Genomic DNA, 24,223 nt, shown 5'->3' with positions numbered 1-24,223 from the left:
ATTTTGTTGTTGAGTGAAATAAATTTTTCTGTCCAACTGTTTATGGGTATTTTCCCCTCCTTTAATCAGTACAGATGAGAGTAAGGTTCAAATGTTAGCTGCTTCCCTTACTCCATGCTCCTTTTTTAAAATTTAGATGCCTATTTGAGTGCCATGATTATGTGAAATGATTTTCCTTCTTTTCCCTTCTTCCTCTACCCACCCCAATGTCCTTTCCCTCCTTTTCTATTTTCATTTAAAGATCATTAAGACATAACAGAGCCAGGTTTTCTGAATAATTAGACTTCCTCTAGAAAATTGTTCTTAGGAGACACATACCACTTCCCCATATTAGAATGTGGGTAGTGTATCCTTGTTTATTCCTTTATCATCATTCATTTATGCTTACCTTTACTATTTGTGTTGTTTCTCTTAATTCCAGTGTTTGAACTTCAAAGTTTCTATATACCTGCTTTTTTTTTTCAATCAGGAACATTTGGAAGTCTCTATTTCATTTATAGCATTATACTTATTTTTGCTGGATAAGTAATTGTTGCCTTTATGCCTATATCTTTTGCCTTCTAGAATACCTTATTCCAAGCTCTCTGCTCCTTTAAGGTTGTGACTTCTAAATCCTATGCTATCCTGACTGTGACTCCTTGGTAATTGAATCCTTTTTATTTATTTATTTATTTGTTTATTTAATTTTACTGCCTTCATTATTTTTTTTTCTTTAGTTTAGAAACTCTGAATTTGGGCTATAATGTTTCTGGGAGTTTTTATTTTGGGGTTTCTTTTAGGAGATTACTGCTTGATTCTATTTCGACTTGCTCTCTGGTTCTTAGGGATCTGGGCAATTTTCTTTCAAGATTTCTTGAAGTATTTTATCTGGGTTCTTGTTTTGATCATAGCATTAAGATAGTCTGATGGTTATCATGAAAATATTAAGATATTTTCTCCTTAATCTCTTGCCTAGATCAGTTGTTTTTCTGTGAGATATTTTATATTTTCTTCTATTTTTTTCCAGGCTTTTAATATTTGGTATTTTATCATTGGAATCATTGATTTCTATTTGCTCCATTCTAATTTTCAGAGTTTGTTGCTTGGGGCAAGGTTTTGTACCTTTTCTACCAAGCTGATAGCTTCTCTTTCCAGTTCTTTCTTCTTTTCCAATTTTTTTTTCTTTAAACTTTCATTTCATTGACGAAAACATTTTTCAATTCTTTTTTCAACTCTTATTTCATCTCTTCCAGTTATTTGAATTGAATTTATCTCAAAGCTGTGTTTTTCTTTGAAGCTTTGCTTATAGATGTTTTGGATTTATTCTCTTCTGGGTTTATGTCTTGAGCATCTCTGTCACCATAATAGCTTTTATGATGGGATTCTGTTGTTGTTGTTGTTGTTCATTCTTCCAGTCTACCTCCTGACTTTAGACTTGATGTTAGGAATAAAATCTGTGCACTTCTGCAAGGAAGGTCTGGTGTGGTCCTATTGCTGCTATCTTGGGGGTATTGAGTTTTGTGTGTTTCAGAATCTCAAGGACAGCCCAGGCTCAAGATCTGTAAGATTTCAGCACTCCTGAAGTGATCTAATCTACAAAAAAGTTGACTGCTGCCCTTTCCCCCCTTCATTCCTACCCATCCGAGCTCTGTAAGTTCCTGAGCTGGGTTTGAGTCTGAACAACAGTAGTTTGAGGAAGATCTCACAGCACCATTTCCTGCTACTCCAACATCTTGGCTTCTCAATTCATTCATATATGTCTTCAGAAGTTACCAGAGTCATAGCCCTTACAGACCCAGGCAAGCTTCATAGGGCAGAACTGCTGCTACACAAATATAAAAGATTTTAGATCTGGAGGGCTCCAGAAAATGGTCAGAGCAGAAGGGAGGGGTACCAAGTAGGAGGAAAGAGTATAGTTAAGTCATAGACAGTCTGTTGATCTGAAAAAGACAAAGCCTCAAAACCTAGGGGTTTTTTTCAGATTACAGAAGTATGACTTGACTTGCCTGTGGTCTAGCATTTTGAATGACTTTCTATAGTGTAATTAGGAGACATATTCAGGAGAGAAGGAAAATGGATTGACATGTTATTCACAGAAAACAAAAAAAAAGAGGAAAGTGTTTTTAAATGAGTGTAATTCAAGAACATTTTAAAAGTAACCTTGAAAACCTTTCATTCTAATCAGAGGCATTAGCAAGAATATAACAGATGTCTTATGGAATTTCTCATTTTCAAAAATCTTTGAGTTTGTCTTTATAAGACTATTGGTTTCAAGTTGGGAGATAGTTGTGTATGCTCTAAATTGTAACCAAGTAATAGGAGGAAGCTAGATATGTACCTACTAAATAAATTTGAGAATAACAAGAATGAAAATCCTTTGTGTTTTATAGGGATTACTCTGAGTTCACTCTCTCAGAACTAGAAAGACTATATCTCCCTTCCCTGGTTCCCTGAGGGGTGAGGGTCATCTCTCTTGTAACACTATTGGTTTGATTCTCCATTCTAATGTGTTCCTGCCATTATTAATTACAAATGATTAATTCTCCAGGTCCATTTAACTAGTTAATATTAATTAGTCTTTATAATGGAATATTTACTGCAAAAATATAGAAGCACATATGCTCCCTTTCCCCCAATACATTAGCAGCATATTCTCCCCCATAACACCTCAGTCCTTGGGGATAGTGGGCTTAAATTTAATACATTTTTTTTTTTTGCTTTTCAGTGAAGCGATTGGGGTTAAGGGATTTGCCCAGGGTCACACAGCTAGTAATTGTTATGTGTCTAAGGCTGGATTTGAACTCAGGTCTTCCTGATTCCAAGGCCAGTGCTCTATCCACTGTGCCACCTAGCTGCCCCAATACAATTTCTGCATAGCATTCATCTCACCAAGTTCATTTCCAATGGATAAGTCAACATCACTTTTACTTCTAAGATAGGTCAACTTAGTTGTTTGGGACTCTGCTCCTTACCATCTGGCTTCTGGCAAATCCAGTTCTTAGTCTCTGATTACTTACTCTCCTAATCTTTTTGAAGCTCACAAGGTCATAGCCATATCCAACCTCCTCCACCAAAACCAGAAAAGAACAAATGTAAAGAGGTAAAAAACAGAAGCCCATATTCATAGATACATGTTGGCTTTGGAAGGGAAGTTCCTCCCCACCTAGAAGTTTACAGCATGTCTCTCACTAAAATACAACCAGGGAATGAAGAGCCAGACCATGAGTAAGGCCCTGGCTGGTTATTTTATTGAAAGCACTGCAGTTCTGGCTAAACATAGCCTATCAAAAAGGTTCCTCTTCATCACATAGCTAGCAGACTGGAATCCACTACAATAATGTCTGCACATGCTCCAAATTAGGACGCATGGCACTTTCATTGTACATCATTGTGCCTTTTCAGAAGCAGGTTTTCCATCCTCTTCTATGTGGGGGATTTAGAACCAAAAATAACTTACCCTTCAAAACTAAGTATAATTCTACAAGGGGAAAAAAAAATGACCTTTAGTAAAATAGAGAACTTCCAAGCATTCCTAGTAAATAGATCAGAGCTAAGCAGAAAGGTAAAATATAAACACAGGAGGCAAGAAAGCCTAGACAGGTAAATATATTTGAGCAATTGGGAGCACTAAATGATGACAAAATGCTTACCTTCTAAAATGAGAAGAAGAGACAAATGACCCTTTGGAATACAAATGTCATTAAGGGTTAGAGAGGGAGTTAAATAAGACAAAGGACTGGGGTGTGGTTTTTATTCTATTTTGTTGGTTTTAAGAGAGGAAAGAAAAAAAGAGGTAAAAGATCATACTAGGGAAGAAATGAGTAAGATTAGAGAAAATTTACTGCTTCTTATAAATGCAGTATGTGAGAAAAGCATATAAACATGGAGGAAGGCATGATGGCTAGCAGTCATTTCATGACTTACTCTTGTCTGTACTATATAAAGGAAGATTGAACACATACGCACACAAATACAAAAGAAAGAGTTTGGTGCAAAAATATAATAAATTGTACAGAGATAAAGGAGGGAATAGTGAAAAAGGAAGGAAGTTTCATAGGAAGAGAAGTGAGGAAAAAACAGATGCAGAAAGCAGAGGGTAGATCATAGAGAGGAAATTAAAAGGTAAGAAAAAAATTGGAAAGACCGAGTGAGCAAGGTTTAGGAAAGGTGAAGAGATGAAGGGAAGTAGATTTGGGATTAGACTACATCAATTAGAAGTTACGTGTTTTTATTACACTCCTCATTCACTATCTTCTTCTTTGTAAAGAGGGGAGCAAAGGACAAAAAGAGGAAAAGTTATACACATATAAGAGGATATCGAAGAGGGAAATAAACAACTAATAATCACAACTATGGACATGAATGAGTTCAATGCACCCATAAAATGGGGTAGTATAATAGAATGAATTAGAAAGTAGAATTTAAAAATATGCAGTTTATAAGAAATATACTTGGAACACAAGGATTCCCACAGAATTAAAATAAAAGATTATGGGAGAATTTATTATGCTTTAGGGGAATTTAAAAAACAGAAGCACTAATCATGACCTTAGAGAAAACAATTCTAAAAATAGACATTTTTAAGGAAAACTACATTATGCTTAAAGGCACCATAAGTATTGGAATAATAGCAATACTATACACCAAAAGGCATAGTATCTATGCACTTGAAGGAAAAGTTAAAAGAATTATAGAGAGAAATAGATATGAAAACTATAGTAGTCGAAGACTCCAATATGCTTCTTTCAGACCTAGATAAAATTAACAAAATGATAAACCAGAAAGAAGAACCTAAGTAGAATTTCAGAAAAGTTATCTATGATAGACCACTGGTAATTACTGAATGGGAGAAGAAATAAATATGCATATTTCTTAGTTGTACAGAATAATTTTACAAAAATTGACAATGTGCTAGGGCATAAAAACCTCATAAACAAATGCAAAAAAGCAGAAATATTAGACACATCTTTTAGATATCACAACACAATAAAAAGTATAATAAATAAAAAGCATGTAAAGAAAGAATTCACATTGAAGCTGAAACTAATTTCATTTTAAAGAACATGAATAGGCAGTTCTCGAAGAAGAAAGGCACATTATTGACAGCTATTTTAAAGTACTCCAAATCAGCAATAATTAAAGACACACAAATTAAAACAATTCTTAGTTTACATCTTATACTCATCAGACTGTCAAAAAGGAAAATGACAATCGATGGAGGGACTGTCAAGGGACAGACACATTAATGTACTTGGTCCAGGAGAGGTATGACTTGGTCTTGCCATTTTGGCGAGCAATTTTGATCTATGCCTTCCCTTCCTCCAAAATCTTTAATTCCACATTCTCTTTGACTTAGTAATACCTCTACAAGCCTTATATCTGCAAAGTGACCAAAGAATGAGGGAAAGGACCTATATATACAAAAACATTTATGGGCAATACTTTTTGTTTAGCCAAAACTGATCCCCATCGATTGGAAAATGGCCAAACAATTTGTTTGCCTGTGAATGTAATTTAATATCATTTATGCTGTCAGAAATGACCAAAAAAAGATGCATTAAGTAATACCTGGGAAGACTTGCATGAAATAATTCAGAATGAGGTGAGCAGAACTGAAGGAAAAAAAATTGCATACAAAGATTGCATCCTTGTAAAGAATTAAGAACTGTGATCAATCGGAACATCAGAAGACTGATGATCCAGCATGCTTTTCTAACCTTCTTGATAAAGATATGATGGACTAGAGGTACAGAATGAAGCATACATTTTTAAAGGTGTGGCCATCGTATGGATTTGTTTTGCTTGGTTATGTTCATTTGTAACCGCGGGGAAGCTTTTGTTTGCTGAAGACAGTGTTGGGGGGATAAGGAGGACAGTGATAGCGATGATATTCCCTTTACTCCACTCCCGCAAAAAAGAATATCAATAAAACATTTGCTTTAAATGAACATAAGAGAACAGTAGGAAGACCAGAGGGAGACACAGATAGCTTGGGAGCTAAAGTGCTGAATTTGTTAGACTTTTTTTTTAAAGGCACGCTCTGTGTAATAGAGATTTATGGTTTCATACACAAAGCCTCTCTTTTTTTTTTTGTTATGTGGAAATGTTTGTTGATGCTTCTCAAATTCAGAAAATAAAAAATAAAATCCTGGGGAGATGGGGATGGGGATGACATCATTACCTCTTGAGGCAACCCATTCCCCTTTTGAACCCTTCTAACTGTTGGGGAGTAGCTTTGAAATCTGTAACTGCCTGTAACTTCCAGCCATCTGCCCTAGTTTTAGTCTCTGGCATCAAATAGAACCTGCTTAATTGCTCTTCCACACAAGTAAGTCCTCACATGGCAAATCTCACCACAACTACCTAGTCCTCAAGGCATGCTATCAGTATTTCATTTTATTATTGTTATTATCATTTTTTGTGAGGCAATTGGGGTTAAGTGACTTGCCCAGGTTCACACAGCTAGTGAGTATCATGTGTCTGAGGCCAGATTTAAACTCAGGTCCTCCTGAGTCCAAGGCCGATACTCTATTCACTGCACTACCTAGCTGCTCCGCTACCAGTATTAATGATCCTTAACTTGCTTACTTGGAAACTGAGGCACAAAAGGACAGGCAGAGAGAGGTTAAGTGACTTTCCCAAGATCACACAGTAAGTAACTTAGACTGGATTTGAATTTGGGTTTTCCTGACTCCAACTACCATCTAGTTGCCTTCTCAAAGGAGGTGACATCAATACACCTCAACTAGAGTTGTATTTTGTCTGAGTCACAGAATGGATGTCAGATATCCTGGAAAAAGCTGGAAAATAGACTCTGAGGAAAGAACTGGGGGATTTCAGAGTATTTGTTATAACTGCTCTAATCAGGGGAGTAGTATGAATCTAGTCAGCCATATATTACATAAATCTCTTTTTTCAGAGAAAATAAAGGCTAACGTATTTGATCTCTCTGGGGTTTAAACCCTTCCAGAGAGCCATGCAGCAGAAATCAAGGCTGATTTCTATTAATAATAAGTAATATAAATGAAAAATTTTTTTCAAATGAGATAATATTTATAAAGCACTTAACATAGAGCCTGGCACATAGTAGGTGCTTAATAAATGCTTCTTCCCTTCCATTTCCCCTATCCTTCTCCTCCTCCTCCCCTACTTCAGTTTCATTTGTTCTAAAGTTTGTTTCATGAGTACATGAGAGGTCTGACAAGCAGATTGGCATACTAAATAGGAGGTCTAGACTTGGAGTTGGGAGGACCTGTTTTGAAGTCTGCCTCTCTAACGTGTATGGAAGTGTATGGATTGTTCAAGGAGGACTAGCATTGAGGTATGAGGGCTGCTTATCCATCTTTGGTGTCCACCTGTTAGCCAGTTCTCACCTGTGGCTCCAAGAAAGTGTAGCATGAGCAACAGCCACACTCCAGTAAAACCATCTTGGCAGATGGGCTAAACCAGGTTGAGGGTAACCAACAGGCTTCAACCATGTCAATGAGTTAGTTAGAGGATTGTCTACCCCAAGCATGTGAAGACTTTCCCCAGAAAAATGAGCAGATGAGAACAATTTGCAACTATGTCCATGAAGGCAGCTGAAGCAGGCTCTGTGTAGTGCTCAGAGCTTGGTCAGACATTGAAGATGCCAAGGTCATCCACTGCATCCTGGGCCATTGCCAATTATCCTGACTTTTGTCCTGCATTGGACTTTGACCACAGGCAGAGAGAGTGAGGCTAACAACTTTATGCAGCTTGGTCTCAATTAAATCCAATTCACACATGAGTCAAGATGTCACTCCATGAAGTCATTGGTCCTATTTGAAAACAAAAGATGAACAACATATTACTGGGGCAAGTAAGTTGACTTATCAGTGCTCAGGTAACCCTCTAATACTATAAGTTACAAAAGGTATGGGCTCTTAAATGTTTAACAATCCAGTCATGATGGGGAGAGAAATATACATAGACACACTTTTAAGTTCAATATGCATTAAATAACATTTTCCTCCATCACTTTCTTAAGTCTTGACAATCAGATGAACAATAAATCAATACCTGATTTATAGCTGTTTGCCAATTTCTGTAAATGATCACACTGAAAATTTAACAATCAGCAAGCTCACTTGATTTGGCTCCAGCATGTCCCCAGATACAGATAAGCTGCTGATTTATCTTGATGGAAGGGAGTTTCTATAATAGAAATTCCCTACATGAATGCAATCACAGGTCTGGACCTTCCTCCTTTACTTCCCCAATTCCCTGTCAAAAACAAAATGAGAGATGCATGATATAGTGGAAAGAACATTGTACCTGGAATCAAAAGAACTCATTTTGGTATTGTTATCTTACTAGCGAATAATAATAAGAGCTAGCAGCATTTATGTAGTATTTTTGGGTTTTCAAAGCACTTTACAAATATCTTGCGATCTGATCCTCACAACAGCCCTTGGGGATAGGTGCTATTATTATATTCTTTCTATTTAATCAATCCATCAATCAACATGCAAAGCACCATGCTAAACACTAGGAATACAAAAAGTGACAAAAGATAGTCCTTGCTCTCAAGAAACTTACAACCTAATGGGACAGATAAAAAGAAATATATATATGTATACACACACACATACATATGTACACATATATGTGTGTGTATATATATTATATATGTATATATATATATATATATAAAGCAGGCTTTACACAAGATAAATAGGAAATAGAGTTAACAGCTAATAGAGTTAAATAGTTAACAGAGGGAAGGCACTAGAATTAAGCCAGTTTTGGAAAGGCTTCCTGTAGAACATGGGATTTTGGTTAGGACTTAAAGGAAGCCAGAGAAGTCAGCGAGCAGACATGAGGAGAGAGAACATTCCAAGCATGGAGGATGGCCAGAAAAAATGTCCAGAGGCAAGAGATAGAAAAGTCTCATTTTGAGAACAGCCAGGAAGCCAGTGTCACTGAATCAAAGAACATATATTGGGGAGTAAGGCATAGAAAGACCGGGAACATAGTAGGGTGCTAGGTTATAAAGGGCTTTGAATACCATTTTTACTGATGAGAAAACTGAAACAAACTGGAGTTGTATGGCTTGCTCTGGGTCACACAGATAGTAAGTAAGTTTTTGTCATTGGATTTGAACTCAGATCTTGGTAACTCCAAGTCCAGTGCTCTATCAATTGGGCTACCATCTGTAAAACAACAGATGGACATATTATAGGATTTTAAAAGTAGAAATCATCCAGATCAACCCACCCATTCCTTCCATTTTACAAATGAGAAATTGAAACCCAGAAATGAAAAGTGACTTTTCCAGGATCACACCCACAGTTGGTGGGTAATAATGCCAAGATCTGAGCCCAGGTCTTCTGATTCTCAACCAAGGAATCTTCCCACTCCACAAAGCTGCCTTCTCTGCCTCCTTTAAGTCCTAACCAAAACCCCATGTTCTAGAGGAAGTCTTTCAAAACCCCCCTTAATAAAAGGATTCATTTTGTGAAGTTTGAATTTAGTCAAAGGGTGGCACTTGAGGACCTAGAGGGCCACATATGGCCTCAAGGCTACAGGTTCCCCTGCCCTGACAAAGTAGAGTACACAGCTGCTTCCCTTACAACAATCCTGTGAGACTGGTAGTTTAATTAAAAATATGCTCATTTTGTAAATGAAGAAATAGAAGCTCAAAGAGGCTAGAGCCAGGAGTTTAATTGAGGTTTTCTGATTCTTTCCATTGTACCGCACATCATCTGCCTTCTTTGTCTTTCTACTAACAAGGGAAGGAAGTTATACAACAATATAATTAACTCTGTCTTCTATTTTGTTTCTGCATGTAAAGTGCTTTTGCAAACCCTGAAGCATTGTATAAGTGTCAGCTATTGTTGTTATTATTATTTTGCACCCTAGCGCCCCCCCCAGCTTTGCAGACAGCAAATACTCAATAAATGCTTGTAGTTCACCTTGAACTGTTGCTGCAGGTGGTGATGACAGGAGCTCCAGGATTCATGTCAGTAGCCGAGGGGTAGTTGCTGTGGGGCTCTGCAGGCACACCAAGGAAGCAAGAACTTTGGTGAGATGATGTTGGGTTGAACTATGGTCTTGAGTTTGGCATCATCAGAGCTGTAGTTTTGCTCTAGTCATTTTAGAAGACTTGTTTGTAATAGTTACGACAATGTAGAATAGGCACTTCAGTTGAACCAGGAATAAGGTGCTTTGAAAAATGTATTAATGCTTTTAAAAAATAACATCTCCATCATTTAGGCACACAATCTGATAAAAAAAAAAGGTTACAAAATGTGTTGACTTATAATTTGGGAAGTAACTGCACATTGAAATTCGCAATGCAGAGTATTTGTCATCTGTTCATGGCTAGCAGATGGCCCTCCCTCTCTCCTCCTCCTATGCAAACCAATGGAATGACTCATGTCTTGAATGATGTGCAAAATGAGATGTCTAATTTCCCTGGTGGCAAGGTGGCAGGGCCACAGCATTAAGTGTGTGGGGCCTGCCAACCATGATGACTCTGTTTTCTTGCACAGCAAGGACCTCTCAAATGCCTCTCTCTCTTTGGCTGAACAAAAATTATCCAGCTTACCACAGCACTTGTTCAGTAAGTCAGCTCTGAAAATATGAGGCCCTTATGTGCCAGCCTATGGAAAACATGTCTCTACGTACAGAAGACTCTAAGCTGGGAACTGTGAGTTACGTAGTCTACACCCATCTGAGCTCTGTCTTTATGTGATACATGGCACAGACATTAGTCAGGCTGGTCTTGGAACAGTACCCAGTGCCCCTAAATGTTCCAGCAAAACAAACTGCTTGCCATTCTCATATAACTTTAAAATATTATTGTTCCTATTTATTAAAAGGGAGATTATAGTTAAAGGAATAAAAAAGGCTTTTAAATGCTCAAAGGTACTTTTGATTTTGTTTTTAAAGCAAGGGAGGTGTTCAGGTCTGCTTTCTTAACCAGAAATTAAGGCTGTGGTTTATACAATTGTGCCTGCTTGAAAAAAATCCTATCATTTAATGCATCATAAGAAACAATGATTATGAAGTCTTTGCAGAAGTATGGGAAGATGTGTACTGATGCAGAATGAGGAAAACGATATACACAACGACTACAACAATGTAAATAGAAAGAATGAAAAGAGAAAAGTGAAAATAATTATAATGGCCCTGCAGAGGAGTTGAGAAAGTGCACCTCTCTTCTTTGAGGATGTAGGATATTATTTTGCTGTTTGCAAAAAATACTGTTTGCCATTTCCTTCTCCAGCTCATTTTATAGATGAAGAAACTGAGGCAAACGAGGTCGAGAGACTTGCCCAGTAAATGTCTGAGGACAGAATTGAACTCAGGGAGATGTGTCTTCCTGACTTCAGGCCCGGTGCTCTGAGCACTATGGCACCACCTAGCTACTCTATCTTGTGGAACATCATATGTGCTGATAGGCTGAGATGATGTGTTCGTTTTGTGGAATTCTTTTTGTTCTCTTTCTTTTTTAAATTTTTATCTATCTATCTATCTATTAGGCAATTGGGGTTAAGTGACTTGCCCAGGGTCACACAGCTAGTAGCTGTCAAGTGTTTGCTCTGAGGCCGGATTTGAACTCAGGTCCTCCTGACTTCAGGGCTGGTGCTCTGTCCACTGTGCCACTTAGCTGCCTGTACTGTACCAACCATGTGTTTGGTGACTAGGAAATTGAGATTCAGAAATCCCAAATTATTTTTTCCCCTAGTTATTCTCATATGCCCATATATTCTGGTCCTTGCACCAAATGGAGATGTGTCTTGAATGGCTTCCTGCTTTTTTCATTCATTTCTGATTCACTTTGTATCTAGACTACAATCTAAAAAACCTTACGGGCCTTACCAGGAGACTCAGGATTTAGTTCCAGTCTAATCAACCATGGTTTGACCTTAAGCAAGTAACTTCTCGACTCTGGGCTTCATTTTCATCATCTGTAAATGGGAGTTGAGCTCAGTTTTCTATAAGTTTCTTTTCAGGTATACCCTGTTCTCAAACAGTGACAGATTCTGGCAGGGAAATCAATAGATGTAGTAATCACTATTACAGCAGGGTCTTTTTAGCTCCACAAATCCTTTCTTCAAATAAGGTAAAGTAAGAGTTGGTATGTTTCTTATAGTATATTGGATAGAGCACAAACTCTCTATTTTCCATTAGCAGCTATGGTGAGTTTCAACTTAACAGACCATCATGCCCTATTCTGGATATCCCCTAACTCCCTCTATCTCTTCCTTCCTTCCTTCCTTCCTTCCTTCCTTCCTTCCTTCCTTCCTTCCTTCCTTCCTTCCTTCCTTCCTTTCTTTTTATATGTAATGCTTCACAAATTTGCACAGGGGCCATATTAATCTTCTCTGTATCATTCCAATGTTAATATATGTGCTGCCAAAGTAAGCACTCCTCAATCCTTTTCACCTTCTTTTTGTGTGTTGGATTCTCAGGGGCAAAGACTGTCTCCTTCTTTTGTATCCACAGTACTTGGAGGCAGCTAGGTGACTCAGTAGAAAGATCAATGGGCCTGGAGTCAGGAAGACCTGGGTTCAAATACAGCCTCAGACCCTTACTAGTTGTGTGACACTGGGCAAGTCACTTGACCCTGTTTGCCTCAGTTTTCTCATCTGCAAAACAAGCTGAAGCGTGAAAAGGCAAACTGCTCTAGTATTTTTGCCAAGAAAACCCCAAATAAGGCACACAGAGTCTGACTTGACTAAAGCACTGAATAATAAGAAATCCCCAGTACTTAGCACAGCATTTGTTATTAATATTGTAAGTATAGTAATAGATATTTACAGAATTGAATTGAATATATTCAGAGAAAATTAAGGAACCCTTAGACTTTAAAGGTTCCTACCAGTTTCAACCATCATATTGAGTTGTATGAAAAGTTTTATGTAATGAAAAGAGCACTGTATTACAAGTTAATAGACCTCAGTTCAAAACTAACTCGGTTACTTCTAACTTCTAACACTAATACCATAGCTTCTTGGCCTTGGGAAAGTCACATTATCCGCAGTCGTAGAATGTTAGATCCAGAAGTGACCTTAAAGGTTGTCTAATCTAACTGCAACACACACATATGTACACACACGTGTGTATGTATATTTATGTATGCATATATGCATATATGTAGTTATGATTTATTCATGGCCACATAGCTTAATAATTAATGAAGCTGAGATTTAAACTGACTTTTTCTACTATGGTAGAAGGGAATAGGAATTGAATAAGCATTTGTTAAGCACCTAATATGTGCCCAGCACTGTTCTAAGCAATTTACAGATATTATTTCATTTGATTCTATACTACTCTATATTGACTCTTGAAGCCTCAGTTTTTTGTTTGTTTGTACATATGATTGGCAGCTCTTCTGACAGTTTATGAGCTTAGATTGTTGCCTGGGGCCTTGTAGTTAGAGTACTTGCTCAGGGTCTCATAATCTGTATAAGAGGCAGGATTTCCTGCCAGAAGACTGACCTTTCTATGCCACCCTACCTCTTTGGAGGCTATAAAATGAGAGAGCTAGACAGGTGTTTCAATAGTTCGATGGATCCATGTGCTCAGTAATTCGGGAATTCTCTTGGTATAGAGTGCAACCCACACAATTTATTCAGGGTTCTCCTGCATGACCTTGCAGAGATTCTTCACTGAGTGGAGACTTTTTTCCAAATCTTCTTATGTTTAGTAGATACCAGCACAGCCTTCAGGGAAATGCTCCAGATCTAAAAATCTGTGATTCTGAGATAAAATCGTAGACTTAGGTAGTGGTGCTGAGAATACCTGCCTAAGGATCTTGGTGGGCATATTGGATGATCTGTTGAGCCTTTTCCTCATCTTCCTTTCACTGAATGTATAGGGCGGACATCATTGCCCTCTATTTCATTTTCATAAAAACTTCCTTGCCTAGTTATTCATTTCTCACATAGTTCTACTCCTTGCACTCTTCCATCATGTCTCACCCAGAAATCCCTTCATCCTGCAAGAGCCTATCAACCCTGGAAACCACATCTCCTCAGTACCCACTGTTACTAGGTCCCCTCTGGTTGGAGGGTGGGGCAAAGAGCTCCTCCCAGAACCTCCATTTAAGGAGGGTGCCAGGCCAGCTGTCTATTTCCCACCCAGCTACACTCCTTTGGACTCCTCCATCATCCTCCTGCCCATGTACCTTCCCTCATCCCACATTTTTACAGCTTCCTCTCCTAAGATTGTAAGTTCCTTAAGGGCAGAGATTGTCATTTCTATTATCTGTATCCTTAGCACTTAACACAGAGCCTGACACATGATAGGTACCTAACACATGTTCATTGCCTGCATGTATGAATAAATGAGTAAGTATGTCAAAGTGATTATTTTTCTGAGAGTTAAAACTGTGGTAGTAGAAACTGGATATATTACCAAATTTTGGTACATATTCTCCAACACTCGTTACCCATATTATTAGACTTTGTAGGAATATGTCGTTTCTACTCCCATTAATCCATGTTAATATGTTCAACAAAATACAATTTAATATCTATGTATATAATTAAGATTTTAATATTCTGTATAATCTGTGATTTTATTAGGATAGGTACTTGCTCTACTGGTATAGATTGATAATGATCTACCATTGTTCATCTTCAATAATTCTTGTCCACGTCATTATATAAATCTTCCACAAACAATAAGCCTAGACATATTGGAGTCTTTCCTCTAGTTCCTTTCATATTTCGTGAATACCAATGAAATGCTCTTGCTATATAATTGACCCAATTTCTTTTCTGGTCATACATGTGGCATCTTTTATAATACTGCTTGCATATAAGTCAATGTTGGTAATATGGTACTATCTCTTAAAATCTGCTGTGCTTCTTTCCATTACCCTTTTGGGTCACCTGCAATTTTGATTTTTCTGAGATCATGCTGCTCCATGATTCACAACTATGTAACTTCATTAGGAGAATATTGATGTTAAAAACATGTTGGGTTTTGTTATTGTTGTTGTTGTTGTTGTTGCAGGAGGAAAATGTATCAAAGAAAATCCCTGGTATCTCTTCTTTCACTCCAGTATGTGACAAAGAGGTCACTGTTCTAACCAAGGCTAAACCCTGGATCCAACCCTCACCTATCTTTCTTAATAAATTCGGCCCCACCATCTTTAATGTCTCCCTATTGACTAATTCCCTGATGCCTACAAAAATCTCCCCATTCTTAAAAATAACATCACTAGAATCTACCATCCCTGCTAGCTGTCATTCTATTTCTTTCCTTCCTTTCTTGCTAAACTCCTTGAAAAAACCATTTCCAGGAGACCAGCAAAGGACCAAAGAGAAAGTTGCATAGCCCAGTTCTTTCCCACAGCTGCTCCAACAATGAAAGAATTCCAGACTTCAGTCCTCATAATTGAACTGAAACTATTCCCTCTAGAATTATCTAGGTATTCTTAATTGTCAAGTCTAATGCCATTTCTCATGGCTTCTCACCTTTCTTGACCTCCCTGCAGCATTTGATGGTGTTAATCACCTCCTCTTGGATTCTTTCTGCTCTTCAGATTCTCATGGTACTGCCCTTTTGATTTTCCTCCTATTGTCTGCCCACTCCTTAGCCTCCTTTGCTGGATTTTTATCCATGTCATGCCCACTAACTTTGAGAATCCTCCAAGATTTTCTTCTGTGTCCATTTTTCTCTATGCTCTCTCACTTGATCTCACGAACTGCTATAAGTTCAATTATCTTCCTCAGATTAATATTGTTTATCAGAAGATTATTATATAAAATAAGCTGTGTATTTGTATCTTTCAAGGAATATTGATTGACTTTAACATAAGCATGAGAAATACAAATATATGTATATACATGTTTGTTGTTACATTTTGGTTTATCAACTCAATTGCTTTTTTATAATAAATAACACAGTAAGATCTTGTATTCTCTACAATTTTCAATTAATTGTGTGATTGGAAAGATATAGTCAGCTGAATTAGGATCATTCACTGTAGCAAGGAGTCTCTGAGTTCAAAGAATTTTAAATTGATCAATTTCTTCTACTTACTTGAATTCCTTTATTTGGCATCCTTTCTAAATGAGTTATTACAGGATAACCCTATGTCTGTACTAGAGAATGGAAATGGAAACACATATGCAAGACTTAGGTGCCCAAAATATTTATCAAAAGATAGTCTGTGTTATCCAAGTTCTCAGGAGGATTGGAGGTAGAAGGGGGATGCTAAAGTCCCCTAAATCCAGGTCCAAATTGAGGTGGTGGTATGGCAGCCCCAAAATGTCTTTTCAATCTTGTCTGTGACACACACTGGTGATGCAACCCTGGACAAATGATTTAATCCCTAAGTCCTCTAAGCAACTTTCTTTACCTATGAATGAAGAGTCAAAATCTAGTGGTAGATAGAGTTTCCTCACCTGGTAGCTTCCAAAGCAATGAAATCGCAAATCTAGTCCCTATCCTTAGCATCACCTCATAAAAACAGAGAGAATAAAACTAACTTAAAGAAAATTTGGTGAAAAGTTCAGCTGTGCAAACTCATCCTTGAGGCATTAAAAGATGAAATTGGAAGTAGAACAACAAAAAAGAAGAAAGATCTGCAAAGATTTTGTAACAGACTTTTAAAAAAATTATTATTGAAGGTTTCTTGGTGTTTTTCCAGTTCAGATAATACTAGCTCTTAGTTTTAGATAAATGCCATTCACCATATAAAGCAAGAACCCTTTATTTTTATTTAAAAAATAGTTTTTAGTGGGTAGAGCACTGGCCCTGAAGTCAGGAGGACCTTAGTTCAAATCCGGCCTCAGACCAAACACTTGACAGTTACTAGTTGTGTGACCCTGGGCAAGTCACTTAACCCCAATTGCCTAAAAGAAAAAATAAAATAAATTTTTAAACAGAAATGGAAGTTGTATTTCATCCAAAACTTTTTATACATTATTTAATTATATGCTATTGTTATTTTATTATTTATATGCTCAATTATGTTTCTATTTTTCCTAATATTGAGCCAATTGTGAATTTTTGGTATAAATCCAACCTGGTCATAGTATGTTAACTTTAAAAAAAAATGTTACCACAGTTTCTTTGCTAATATTGTGTTCAATAATATTATCTTAATATCCAATAGGGATATTGGTCTATAGTTTTTCTCTCTCTACTATATCTTTTCTTTTTTTAAAATTTTTTTTATTAATTTATTTTGATTTATCAACAATCACTCCCATATGCTTTTGAATTTAAAATTTTTCTCCCCCTTCCTCCCCACCATCTTCCCCAAGATGACACACAATCTGATATAGGCTATACATATACATTTCTATTAAACATATTTTCACATTAGTGATGTTGTAAGTAAGAATTAGAATGAATAGGACGAAGCACCAGAAAGAGGAAACGAACCTCAACAGAAGAGAAAAAAAATATCAAATAGTATGCTTCAATCTACATTCAAATTCCATAGTTCTTTCTTCGGATGTGGATAGCATTTTCCATCACGAGGTCTTTGGAGACATCTTAGATCCTTGTATTCCTGGGAAGGGTGCTATATCTTTTCTTAGTTTAGGTACCAAGGCAACATTTGATTCATAAAAGATAGTTTGTGTTAATTTGGAATTAATTATTCTTCTAATGTTTTATGTAATTCATTTATAAACCATAGTTCCTGTTTTTCTCTCCTTTTTGGGAGTTCTTTCACTGATTTAATTTATTTTTCTGAGACTTATTATTTCAATTCATTATTTCCTGTCCTGTTAGTGAGGTACTTTATTTTTTGTTAATATTAATTAATTACTTTTATTTTCAGTTTTGTTGGGGAATAATTGGGCAGAATATTGTTCTTCAATCATTTTTCAGTCATTTCCAGTCTTGTGATACCATTTAGGGTTTGCTTTGCAAAGATATTGGAGTGGTTTGCCATTTCCTTCTCCAGCTCATTTTACAGATGAGGAAACTGAGGCAAACAGGGTTGAGTGACTTGCCCAGAGTCACACAGCTAGTAAGTGTTTGAGGCTGGATCTAATATCAGGTCTTCCTGACTCCAGGTCTAGCATTCTAGCCACTGCGCTAGTGGATAGACACTTAGTGCCCCCTGCCTCTTTTTCTTCTATTGCTATGGTCACTGAGAATGGGGGATATACAGGACTGAAGGCTTCATAAGTTTCATATGTTTCATGGGTTGTTAACCATCAAACAATTCATCAACTACTAGCCAAACTACTGGTGATGGGCCTCTGCATATTTAACTAGGGTAAGCTGTTATAGCAAGTACAGTCTGTTGTCCATCCCATTCTTGAGGACTTCTCAACTTTGTAGGGCCCATGAATTTGTACTATGCTGCCATAATCTACAGAGACCCAAAGTTCCCTTTATTTCCGATTCTTTGCCACCACAAAAAGAACCACAATGAATATTTTTGTACAAAAGGGTCCATTCTCCTTTTCTTTGATCTCTTTGGGCTATTGACCTAGTAGTGATATTGCTAGGTGAAAGTATATGAACAGTTTTATAGCTCTTTGGGCATAGTTCCAAATTATTCTCCAGAATGGTTGGATGAATTCACCAAGAGTACATCAATGTCCTAATTTTTCAACATCCCCTCTATCATTTGTCATTTTCTTTTTCTGTCATGTTGGCCAACCTGATAGGTATGAGGTGGTATCTCAGAGTTGTTTTAATTTGCATTTCTTTACTCAGTAGTGATTTAGAGTACTTTTTCATGTGGTTATTAATAGCTTTGATTTCTTCTGAAAACTGTTCATATCTTTTGACCATTTATCAACTGAGGAATGGTTTTTATATTTATAAATTTGATTCAATTCCCTGTATATTTGAGAAATGAGGCCTTTATCAAAGAAACTGGCTACAATTTTTTCCCCCAGTTTCTTGTTTACCTTCTAATTTTGGTTGCATTCATTTTGTTCCTGCAAAAGCTTTTTATATCGTGTAATCAGAATTTTATATTTTACTTCCCATCATCCTCTCTTTCTCTTGTTTGATTGTAAACTCTTCCCTTATCCATAGATCTGACAGGGACATTTTCCTATGCTCCCATAATTTACTTATGGTATCACCCTTTATATCTAAATTATTTATCCGTTTTGATCTTACCTTGGTATATGGTGTGAAATGTTGGTCTGTGCCTAGTTTCTATCAAGCTGCTTTCCAGTTTTCCTAGCAATTTGTCAAATGTTGAGTTCTTACCCCCAAAATTTAGATCTTTGGGTTTATCAAACACTAAATTACTATGGTCATTGGGGTATACAGGGTGATCAGGGAAGGCTAGCACCTCTAGTGTGAGGGCTGCCAAGCCCTTTTGGGGGCTGCTCGTCTACCTTTGGGGTCTACCTGATTCACCCAACTCTTACCTATGGCTGCAACAAGCTATAGCATGTACACTGGCCATACCCGGGGACACCATTTCAACAGACAGGTTAAAGATAACTGAGGGGTCTTAAACCTATCAGTGTTTTAGAAGATTGTCTACCCCAAGCCTGTGAAGCCTTCCTCCAGTGGAGTGGGTGGATGAGAACAATTTGTTCCAATAGTCAAGGAGGCATCTGAAGCAGGCACTGTGGGATGCTTAAAGTTTGGTTAGACAGCAAAGATACCAAAGATACTACATCCTGGGCCATTGCCTGTAGTCCTGACTTTTGTCTTGCCACTGGACTCTGATGACTCTGGAAGAGAGAGTGAGGCTGATCACTTTGTGTAACTCTGCCTCACTTAAATCCAATATAAGAATGGGTAAAAGACATCACCCATACCATTTACCATTTTTATGTGCCTCAAATTCCTGTGGTGACAGGCAAGTGATAAAGCAGCAGGTACAGATAGACTGGAAATCACAGCCCTGAACACAGGAGGCCCGAGTCATAAGGCCATCTTCCCACTGGTCTGTAATAACAGTGGGATTTGGCAGCCCTCAGGGTAACTGAGCAGCCATTTTGAAGGACCGCACTGCTCACCTTCTGAAATGATGAAGGGGTTAGAAACAATGCCCTAAAAACTTTCTGCTTCACCTAACCTAACCCTGGCCTGCTTAAAGTGGCAGGCAGGGAGTCCACCCTGGGGCCAAAACACCAAAAAAATGTACAAAAATTTATGTAAAGATGATTCCACTCACCACTGGTACATGGAATGTGTATGCGCTTATAGACAACATGAAGTCCAGTAGACCTGAAAGATGAAAATCTCTTGTTGCAAGAGAACTTGGCAGGTATCATGTCCAAATAGCAGCCCTGAGTTAAATAAGGCTGGAAAATGAAGGCCAGCTTACTGAAGTTAGAGCTAGATACACATTTTTCTGGATTGACCACAGTGATGTGGAGTGCCATGAAGCTGTCATCATTTTTGCAATCAAAACTAATCTAATCAATAAGCTTGTATGCCTCCCAAAAGGAGTGAATGACAGACTCATGACAATATGACTGCCACTTGCAGAAAAACTCCACACCACCATCATCACTGCGTATGCTCCCACCATGACAAACTCTGATGAGGTCAAAGAAAAATTTTAAGGAGGCCTGGAGACCCTCATCATTAATGTGCTGAAAGAGGACAAAGTTGTAATTCTGGGTGACTTTAATGCCAGAGTAGGCACAAATTATCAGACATGGCAGGAAGACCTGGAGAGGAATGGATTTGGAAACAGCAACAGCAATGATCACTTGTTATTGAAGACTTGTACATCTCATGACCTGATCAGCAACATCATCTTTCAGTTACCTAAAAGCAATAATACTTTGCCGATGCACCCTTGCAGCAAACATTGGCATTTAATAGACTATGTCATTGTAAGGAGAAGAGACAGGATGTGAGAGTGATAAAGGTGATGCACAGCACAGAGTACTGGACATCGTGATCATAGACCTACCCTCTCCAAGCTATTCAACAAAAGTAGCAACCTAAAGGTAAGACAGATTAGAACACTTCTCTGAGTGTAAACAGTTAACTACTAACTTGGAAGGAAAGCTGAGCCAGCACATTTGGCAACATTGGAGCAGAAAGGGAGTGGGAAGCTTTAGAGATTTGACGTAGTGAGCATCACGTTGACTCATCTGGTCCAGAACATTTGCAAACATCAAGACTGGTGTGACAAAAATAAGAGGGAAGTTCAGAAGCTTCCAAATGAAAAATGAGAACTACACAGGGTTTACCAGTAGGATAGTTTGTCCCTCCCTATGAAGACAGTGTTTAACTTCATCAAAAGTAAAGTCCAAGCAAAGCTTAGAAAGATTCTGGTTTCTTGGCTCAGTAAGAAGTCCAATGAAATTCGGTTTTTATGCTGAGAGTTACAATCCAAAGCACTTTTATGATACCACGAAGGTTATTTATGGGCTAAAGATCTATGGTGCATCTCAACTACTCAATGCTGATGGAGCCATATTGATTAGTGATAAGGCCATGACCCTGGACAGATGGGCTGAACCCTTCCATGCTGAAACCACTGACCATATACCTCAGGTGGAAGTCAATCCCCCTCTAGCCAAACTACTAACTGAAGATAAGCTTTTGAATGCCAGTAGGCTCCTCTCGTGTGGCAAAGTGCCTGGTGCTGATTCTGTTCCAACTGAGATTGACAAGACAGGAAGTCCACTGCTCACACAAAAGCTGATTGAAATTTTCCAAATTATGTGACAAGAAGAGATTTTTCCCCAGATGTTCAAGAATGCCTCCATTGTCCATCTCTATGAAGGAAAAGGAAATAGATTGTCCTGTGACAATCACGGGGATAGTAGGGTTCTCTCTCTTTGTCATTGCCAGTAAGTTTCTTGCCACAGTCTTCCTTAACAGTATGATCCTTCACCTGAAAGATGGTCAGCTAACTGAGAGCCAGCATGACTTCAGAAAAGGCTGAGGAATGGTCAATATGTTGCTGCCTGACAACTTCTGGAGAAAGTCCAGGAGCAGAACAGAGATCATTCATAGATCTGACCAAGGCCTTTCATACTGTTATTCGTGAAGGCTTATGGAAAATTATGGCAAAATTTGATTGCCTTTGGAAGTTCATCAGGACTGTATGTCAATTTCTTGATGGCACGCTTGGGTTCTGGATAATGGATGACGTACTGGTGCTTTCCCAGTCACCAATGGAATGAAGCAGGACTGTGTGCTTGCTCCCATGCTTTTTAGCATGATGTTGTCAGATGCCTTCAACAAGGACAAGAATGGCATCAAGGTCCTCTACCGCAATGACGGTAAATTATTTACCTTAAAAAAAGCTAAAAGCCAAGACTAAAGTGGAGGGAGTATTAGTGCATGATTTTTTGTTTACAGATGATTGTGCACTCGATGCAGTCTCTGAAACTGAGATGCAACAAAGTATTGATCGATTCCCTCCTGTTTGTGGTAATTTTGGCCTAACAATACCAAGAAAATAGATGTTCTCCACTGGCCCGCACCACACTATCCCATACATGGAACCATCAGTTACAGCAAATGGAGAAATTTTGGATGCTGTGGGTAAGTTCACTTACCTTGGCAGTATACTTATCAGGGCTGTACACATAGATAATGAAGTTGATGCATACACTGCCAGAGCTAGCTCAGTGTTTGCTGACCTCATTGTTGTATGCCTGTGAAACCTGGACAGTTTACCAGCACCATGCCAGGAAACTGAATCTCTTTCATATGAATTATCTTAGGAAGATTGTGGAGATCACCTAGCAAGATAACGGACCAGACACTGAGGTCCTTCCTTGAGCTGAACTGCCAAGCATTCAAGCTCTGCTGCAGAGAGAACAACTCTGATGGGCTGGCCACATTGTTTGACATTTACCTAAAAGACTAGTTTACAAAGAGCTCATACAAGACAAGTGCTCACATGGAGGTCAGAAGAAGCAATACAAGGATACTCCCAAGGTCTCTCTGAAGAACTTTGCAATCAACTGTGATACATGGGAGACATTGGCACAGGATAGCATGGTGTGCCCGCAACAAAGGAGAAGCTATGCTCTATGAGTAAAGCAGAATTGTAAAAGCTCAAAGAAAATGTGAAATGTACAAATTGAGAGACATTTCCACTCCAACTGTTCACATGGATTATTTATGCTCAACCCATGATAGATCCTTCCAAGCTTATATTGGTCTGATAAATCACAATCAGACATATTGTCTGACCCCAAAATAGTGATGTTGTTTTGGTCCTCTTTGAGAACAAAAGACAACAACCATTATGTATCAACTGGGGATGGGAAACCTGTGGCCTCAAGGCCACATGTGGCCTTTTAGGTCCTTGGATGTGGCCTTTTGACCGAGTCCAAGTTTTACTGAACAAATCTTTTTATTAAGGGGATTTATTCTGTGAAGTTTGTATTCAGTCAAAGGGCTGCACTTGAGGACCTAGAAGGCCACATGTGGCCTCAAGACCACATGTTCCCCACCCCTGAATCTATTCCATTTCCACCCAGTATTCATAAGAAGGTTTCTATATTGGGAGTTGCCTATATTTACAAAGTCAGAGGTCCAATGACCAAAAAAAGCATTGCTAAAGTTGTATTTCTTAGGTAAGTTCAATATGCTTTTTACATTAAAAAGAAAAAAAAACTTACTAAAAAAAGGTTACTTGATAAAAGAAAAAACAAACCAAAATGCCAAATTGTGTTAGTGTATGGGGAAATTTTATGTGAAAATTACCTTTTACATTGTTAAGGGTTGTCAAGAGAGGTAAAAGAGCTAAAAATGGACAGAAGGGTTTAAACCCAATTCACAAAAGAAAGAAGGAAAGAAAGAAAAGAAAAAAGAAAGAGAGAGAGAGAGAGAGAAGAAAGTAAAGGAAAAGAAAAGAAAATTCATACCCAGGCTGAAAAAAGGCTACTCCTCTGTCTGAACAGAGGTTTCCCTAGGGGGTAAGGCAGACACAATTGACTGCCCAGGTCCTCTAGTAGGTACTAAATACTCCATTTCTTTATCATCTAAATCACCATTTTCTGCAGTAGTGAGCAGGTCCTTTTCTTCTCAGAGACAGCTTAGCTTACTTTCTTCCTCCTGGTCCTTTTTCTCCTATTCTTGGGGGGATCAGATAAATTCCCAAACTTACAAAAGGAGATGGGAGAACAGCTCCTAAACAGTTCCTTCCTTCCAGGCCTATAAGTCTAATGGCAGTACCATAATTTAGGACATGTTGCCCTGATAGAGGTTAGATCCTAATCTGTCTGTCTCCAGTCTGCCTCTTGCTCTAAGTCACTACACATGGCTACAATCAATGTAATTGTTCAGGTTCACAGTTCTGGTACTTTTCCCATACTCAAAGACCTTCAGTAGTCTTCCC

General features: G+C 38.0%; 1 pseudogene; it reads right to left on the bottom strand.

The window, feature by feature from the left end:
* Positions 1-12,282: 12,282 nt before the first annotated feature.
* On the bottom strand, positions 12,283-12,376 carry LOC144454627 (U6 spliceosomal RNA; annotated as a pseudogene).
* Positions 12,377-24,223: the final 11,847 nt, after the last annotated feature.

Source organism: Phascolarctos cinereus, unplaced genomic scaffold (genome assembly GCF_003287225.1).
Source record: "Phascolarctos cinereus isolate Bilbo 61053 unplaced genomic scaffold, phaCin_HiC Scaffold_726;HRSCAF=1367, whole genome shotgun sequence".
NCBI lineage: Eukaryota > Metazoa > Chordata > Mammalia > Diprotodontia > Phascolarctidae > Phascolarctos > Phascolarctos cinereus.
The sequence above is the reverse complement of the archived record's forward strand: the minus strand, read 5'-3'. Positions and strand labels throughout refer to the sequence as shown.